General features: G+C 36.4%; 1 long non-coding RNA gene across 1 annotated transcript; it reads right to left on the reverse strand.

The window, feature by feature from the left end:
- Positions 1-707: 707 nt before the first annotated feature.
- On the reverse strand, positions 708-6,256 carry LOC110730378. Its single transcript, XR_002513043.1, has 9 exons — positions 6,041-6,256; positions 4,214-4,273; positions 3,566-3,630; positions 3,312-3,464; positions 3,140-3,233; positions 2,462-2,864; positions 1,177-1,339; positions 924-1,026; positions 708-839 (listed from the first exon to the last, which is right to left on the reverse strand). It is a non-coding gene; the product is annotated as an uncharacterized LOC110730378 (long non-coding RNA).
- Between the last annotated feature and the right edge of the window lie 911 nt (positions 6,257-7,167).

Consider the following 7,167-nt stretch of genomic DNA (forward strand, 5'->3'; position numbering starts at 1 on the left):
TCGAAGGTGAAGTACACACAAGACAAATCGAATTAATCATCACTTGACACTTTTATACAGCCATGTGTCCGTATCTTTCATAAGTTCATCAACGTCTATATGTCCATCTAGACTTCTTGAAGCGGCTAAACTTCGAACTCATATAGGTAGGTTCTCATATACGCTATGGTGTCCTTGTGATAAAACACCTTCATTTAGAGCTTCTCAACTCTAAATCTTTGAGAACTTTAAATAAACGTTACCTTACACATCACAAGTAACATAACAAGATGGGCCATCAAATATTGCTATCAAACAACAAAAATGCAATTCAACCACATTGAATCTAAGACTTGATGTTTCTTCAAGCGTTAGATTGGGTTTCACAACACTAGGCGAAAACACGTAATCCGCACCAGTTCAAAACCCCCATTTAGCACCGGTTTGGAACCGGTCCTGATTTGGGGGGTGCTAAAACCCTAGACATTTCGCACCGGCTCAAAATCGGTGCGAAATCAGACTTTTGGCACCGGTTCTGGTCTTAGAACCGGTGCCACAAGTCTCCAAAAAGATTTTAAAAAAAAACTTTGCACCGGTTCTTTCCAAAACCGGTGCCAAAAATGCCCAAAAAAATAAAAAAAAAATTTTTTGCTTTTTTTTTTCACTTAAATTGATATATAAACACTAACATATATATAAAATTACATATTTTCATTAAAAATAAGCCGTAATATTACAATTTTCGTCCAATAAAATAAAATAAAATAAAATATGTTTGTTTTTCTCCTGTGGTGTTGCTGCTGCTTTGGTTATGCTGCTGGTTGTGTGCTGCTGTTGCCATTGCTGGTTTGTACTGCTGCCTGAATCAACATGCAGAACCACGAAAAAGAATCAGAACAAACACACTACATATGTAGGAGTAAATTACAGCAGGGTACACTTACATCAGCTGATTGTCTGTTTAAGTAGTAGCTGATTGTCTGTTTAAGTAGTAGCACTTTCAGTAGTAGCTGATTGTCTGTTTAAGTGTGAAACCCCAAACATTCTCTGCAGAATGGCCAGGAAACTTAGTCAACTTAGTGAGCTATGAAAAATCAATGCAGAAATGTGGATGCAACATGCAACTACACAAATATAAAATTATAAGAGAAAAAGTAGAAATTCAACACTATGTTTAGTCAAAGCACAACCACATACCGGAAAGAAATCAGCCTCATATGCTGCCCAGAAACATATCGCCGTCATCATTGCCAGGAACTGCCAATGACAATTCCAGTGGCAAAAATCTCAGAGAGCTTCCAGCAGCTGTCTGGCATAGGAGATGGCTTCACCCTATCCTTCGATATGGTCATAATGGTACCTGAAAGCCAAAATCATAGTCAATCAGCAAGAAAAGCACGCCACATATATTTGAGAAGCTATTCAATGGAACAATTGATTTTAGGAATAAGGTATATACAAAACTTCCACATAAAAGGATCAGTTTCCAAGTCATCAAAGTTGCTTTTGGAACAATTTTCCATAGTAATCATTCCTTCCTCTGATAAGGAAAATGGAGTATTCATCTGTAATTCTGTAATACTAGAGAGCTGGGAATTAAATGTCAGTTTTTCTTTAACAGATGCGCAATACTGGACAAATTTCTCACCCACATTTTTCACAATCTTTCTTTCATTTTTGTAACTAAAAAAACAAGAATAAAGTACTAAAAACCTGAAATTCAGGCCACTTGGAACATATAATAATTTAATAATGAATCTTTTGGTCACATGAAATGAGAATCAAGTCTTGTAAGATTGATTAGCTTCATTTTATAATACTAGTTAAAGTTAGCTAGATCATTTCCAACATGCAAGCGAATCACAGAAACCCGATAAGTCATTATAAATTTAGTACTGATCATGTGCATGAACAAAGACATGAAAAGGCAGAAACAGGATTTAGTCACTACTAGACTTGTTCAGCTTAAAGGAATTAAGTTCGGCAAGCTTGCAACATTGAGCTGTAATGCTGTATTGTACTTTTCTAATGGTGAATGGCATGTTTCCTGGTTCACCACCAACCTGGAGACAGACTGAAATAAACCCAACAGATCTCAACATACAACTGACAAGGGTCGTCTTGGCAGTTCTCTGAATCTAAAGTGTCATTTTCAAGGTGACATGCAGGATGATCACAATAAATTTTTCACTCAAAGATCACAAACGATTCTAACATCGACATTGATCGGCTTTCTGCAAACTATAATAAAACGCAAACTTGGATCCACATATAAAACAACCATACTTTTATTAACAACCATTGATAAACTCTGTTATCCCCTCCCTAGGAGCAATACATATATGTAGCACAGTTATTGAGCCATTCTAGTTCTAGAGCATACATAAAGTTAATACGATATATAAACACCATCACCCTAACAAAGAATTCATATAACATGAGTTCATAGTAGGATGCAGTCACCACTAGTTCTGAGGCTTACCTAAAATGCAGCAGTCATTTCACCTGTACGAGTATGGACATTCCAGGACACTTGAAGCATCATCAGACTTTCCAGAGTCGAGAGCAACAGCAGCAAATATTGCACGGAAAGCACCACAAACTATGGCAGGAGTGGTACAGTTGGTATTGTGAGAGACTCTGACTATTTTGTGCAATCCCAACCTCATCCCATCCACAGGACATGAGGACTCCACATTACATGCCTTTGCTATCACACGATTTAGAGTTTTTGAAGAAATATCCATATCATTTAGAAGATACCTAAAGGACACAGATGTTCTATGATGCTCGTGCCTAGAATGCTTAGTGCTCGGTTGTTCTCCTCAGAAAATGAAGCATGGGTCATTGCACGTTGAAGAAGATCAATGCGATGAAAAGTATAGCTGAAATAAAAGAATCCAACCACTATAACTATTCCATGAACAATATGGAACTAATCATATAGAAAGAAAACTCAAATGACAACAGAGTACACGTTTTTGAGCTAACATACAGTTATTGATGATTGAGGGTTCATCCCATCAGTTTCTTATCAATCATCGCATATTCTCTTCTCAATTCAAAAAACCTTACACTGACAAGCTCAGATTGTTTCTAGAAAAAACAAGACTACTTTAATTAAAACATACGACTATATCACAAGAAAGGTTTCGAGTACCTTCAATGCTTTTAAGAACTTGGAAGTGCCACTCTGTGCAATAGTTCCCAAACAATCAACAAGCTCCTCTTTTGTCATTCCAATTACCAGTATCCTTAAAGATTGAGATACATACAAACTCAGAATTCGATAATTAATGAAATTGCAGCATATCGACGGAATGAATGCATACCTAATCGTGATGGTCCCATTATATGGATCAGGTTTGATGCGTATTTCAAGCTCCCCTGCTTCCCCGAGTAGAGAGGGATCGGTCACACTTGAAAATCTTATCATTTCCTAGCTTCCATAATTGCTGAGGTCTGCATATTTGGAGTAGTTTCACCTAGAGGAAAAAAATCAGGAAAAAAAAACAAAACAATTGTATCAGGCAATTACGTAGACATGCTGTCAATATCAGGATCAAAATCTTGCAAAGCAATTTACCAAAAGTTCCATTGTTGTCCACTACACGAGACCTGACAAGTTTTATCAATTCATTTGCTTCTTTCCTGGTCAGAGAAAACATCAACTGACATGAACATACAACTTCAAATTGAACTATAGCATATTAGATGGTATAACTATCATCACAGAATTAAATGTTGAGTAAACTGATAAAAAGATATGAAGTCGACCATATCTGCTGTAAATGCCAGACAGCAAAATGGGGAATAAGTTGATTCAGTTAATTGTTGCCTGAAGTTAATTGTTGATTCCAAATTTTCTGCCTCTTTCTCCTTTCTCCCCTCACTCTATTTATACTAATGCTAAAGACTATTAACCTGATAATACATTGGAATCAGTTATTTATACCCTTATGGCTAGCTAAATTAGCTCATAGGATGGAGCTGGCAACTATTCAATTTTCTGGGAAGCTATTTGGAAGACGAGCAAGAGGAGCAATGAATTGAAGAGAACGGTGAACTGATATATAAAGAGGTGTGACTATTCATAATCATGAGTTTCCAAGCAATTAAATTTACTTTCTAATGCAAGCAGAAGTATCATCATAATTTCAAACTATTTGTTCATTTAAGATTTTTAAAAGTAATTGAAATTTTGATCATTTGCCATTACTGCAGGCAACAATACCTTGCCAAACCGGATAATGAGAGAAGCTATCCCAGGATGCATATGCTCGTATATTTATCACTACAAAAGATCATGTAATAGATTAGCTCAAATGATTATATTTTTATATTGTATACGAAGTACTCTGTATAAAGTAATGAAAAATAAAAGTCAGAGGGACCTTCTAGCCAGGGATTAACCAAACTTAAAGCTGAGCATGACTTTGTGTAACATTTACAGCTTGTATAGATGTATGATATAGGGTATACTATTGCTTACAAAGGATGAATTACCATAAAAACGAGATATCGAAGGAAGAAATACCATGAAGGAAATTTAATCCATACAAGAATCAAGTACTAATTTATCTAAAGCTTTTCCTGATTAGAGATGGCAATAGCCATAGAGGGTATACTACTACTTACCGAGTTAGCAAAGATACTTTTAGAAGATATTAAAACGATACACTAGTCTTTAGTATATGCATTTCGGCTGTCAAAATTTGTTCAGAATAACTATATGCATGAAAAAATTTAGTAATCATGCAAATGCAGAAGGGGATTCTTCTTTTTCAGAAAAAAGGTCTAACTACCAAGAGCATTATTCACATGAATATTGTTTTAACTTTTTAGCTCCAAATCAATTTTGAGAGAAGAAAAAACAGAGCACATTGAAGTTTATGAAACCATATTAATGGTAATCTGGGCTTCAAGCCTTCAACACAGTGAGCTCATGTGCAATTTACCTTTGGAAAGCCTAACTATGGTTAATCTTTGTAGTGCTGCACAGGTAGCATTGAGTGTGGTAGTAGTCACTTCTTCCTCTAAACCCTTACCATAACAAATGCTTTAACTTTGCTTTTGAAGACTATCTTTCTCATATAATTCTTCTAAGTTCAGTAAACTCTTAAATATCTTGAACTAATACGAAACAATCTTGTTACAACTCTTACAAGCAACTTTGAAATTAGTTTAATAAGAACAAACTTTCTACCTAACATAAATTCTTGAAATTAGTTACACCACAACAGCTTTGCACAATTGCATCTCATTTCTTGCAATTTTATCCAATATTATACGAGTAATGACCAACATAAATCAAGCAGCTCATTACACCACAACAGCTTACATAATTGCAATTTTATCCAATATTACAACACAACAGCTTTGCACAATTTCATCTCATTTCTTGCAATTTTACCAAGATCAGCACATTCTCATTTAGATGCCATATAAGATTGAGAAACTACATAAATTGGAGTACTAATCAGTTTTTGTATTTCGCACTTAATTAGTTCAAAAGACCTTGATCTGTTTGATTAATGCTGTAATTCTATCATAATATGAGTATCATATATAGAAGTATTCAGTTTCGCAAAATTTGATTACAACAAATCAAATAACGTCCAAAGTTTTAGCACAAACTACAAGTAAAAGGACCTCAATGCAATAGGGACAACAACAACAATATTTGAAGCTAATATCTTCAGTTTCCTATCTTTGAAATATCCCTGCCAAAAACTAGAGTGGTTGCCCAGTTTACAGCAACATAGAATCTGTTTCTCCAGCTAAGTACACGCGTTAGATATGCTGAGCGCCAAATCAGAAAGCTGAGGAACCCAGCAATGGAGAACCATCAAGTTCATAAACAAATGCCCAAACGAGAACCATCAAGTTCATAAACAACAGCAACAATCAAAACCCTAAAACAATTTACTATTATTGAATGCACAACTCGAAATTAAAGTCACAACAGTAAACCACAAAGAACAGAAAACCCTAAATCAACAACTAACCCTAGATTGCGAAGGAATTCAATAGATTAGGAAGACCACGAAATAAATCTTACCTCGAAGCTGCTACAATGGAGTTGGAAAGCTCAGAATGCGCTTCAATGGAGGTGAGAAAGCTCAGCAGAATGCGCTTCAATGGAGGAGAGCTATGGAGAGAAAGAGACGAGTTGCGGCAATGGAGGTGAGAAAGCCCAGAATGCGCTTCGATGGAGGACGTACAGCTATGGGGAAGGTAGGCGACAACGAGGGGGGTGCGAATTGAATGTGGAAAAGCTAGAAGGGGAATGAAAACTGAATTGAAGGAAGAAGAAGATCGAATTTCACGATTAAGTGGTTTTTTTGTTTAATTTACAGCACCGGTTCGAACCGGTTGTAAATGATTTTTTCCACCTGTTTGGTCTAAACCGGTGCGAAATCCCTCTTTCCTTTTTTTTTAATAAAAACATTTAGTACCGGTTCAAACCGGTGCGAAAACCAAGATTTGGCACCGGTTTATAAGGAACCGGTGCGAAAAGTAATTATCCAAATTCCGCCTAATTTTTTTCCCACCGGTTTTTAAGAACCGGTGCGAAAAGGGGGGTGCCTTTTTCATTTTTTCTACTAGTGCAAATTCGTGTTTTTGGACATAAACCCATTCCATTCATGGCAAATATAATGGAATGCTTTGGCATAGCCTTTGTAAAGCAATCCGCCAAATTCAACTTTATTGGAACATAGTCAAGACTTATGACTCCATCATTGATAAGCTCTTTCACTAGGTTATGCCTAAGTAAAATGTGCCGAGACTTACCATTGTACACTTGACTATAAGCCTTTATCAACGTCAAATTGGAATCACAATGGATTGCCACCGGTGGCATCGGCTTAGGCAATAAAGGTAACTCTATCATGAGATTCTTCAACCACTCAACTTCTTTACTAGCTGAAACAAGAGCTATAAACTCCGCTGCCATAGTGGAATCGGCAATGCAAGTTTGTTTCTTGGAAGACCATGAAATGGCACCTCCCCCAAACATGAATACCCAACCACTTACAGAAGAGTCATCCTCTTTGTAAGTGATCCAACTTGCATCCGAAAATCCTTCTAAAACTGAAGGAAATCCACTATAAATTAGACCATAGTCTAACGTACCCTTAAGGTATCTCAAGACCCTCCGAACTGCAAGCCAATGCTGTGCACCCG

This window comes from Chenopodium quinoa, unplaced genomic scaffold (genome assembly GCF_001683475.1).
Source record: "Chenopodium quinoa cultivar QQ74 unplaced genomic scaffold, ASM168347v1, whole genome shotgun sequence".
Classification (NCBI taxonomy): domain Eukaryota; kingdom Viridiplantae; phylum Streptophyta; class Magnoliopsida; order Caryophyllales; family Amaranthaceae; genus Chenopodium; species Chenopodium quinoa.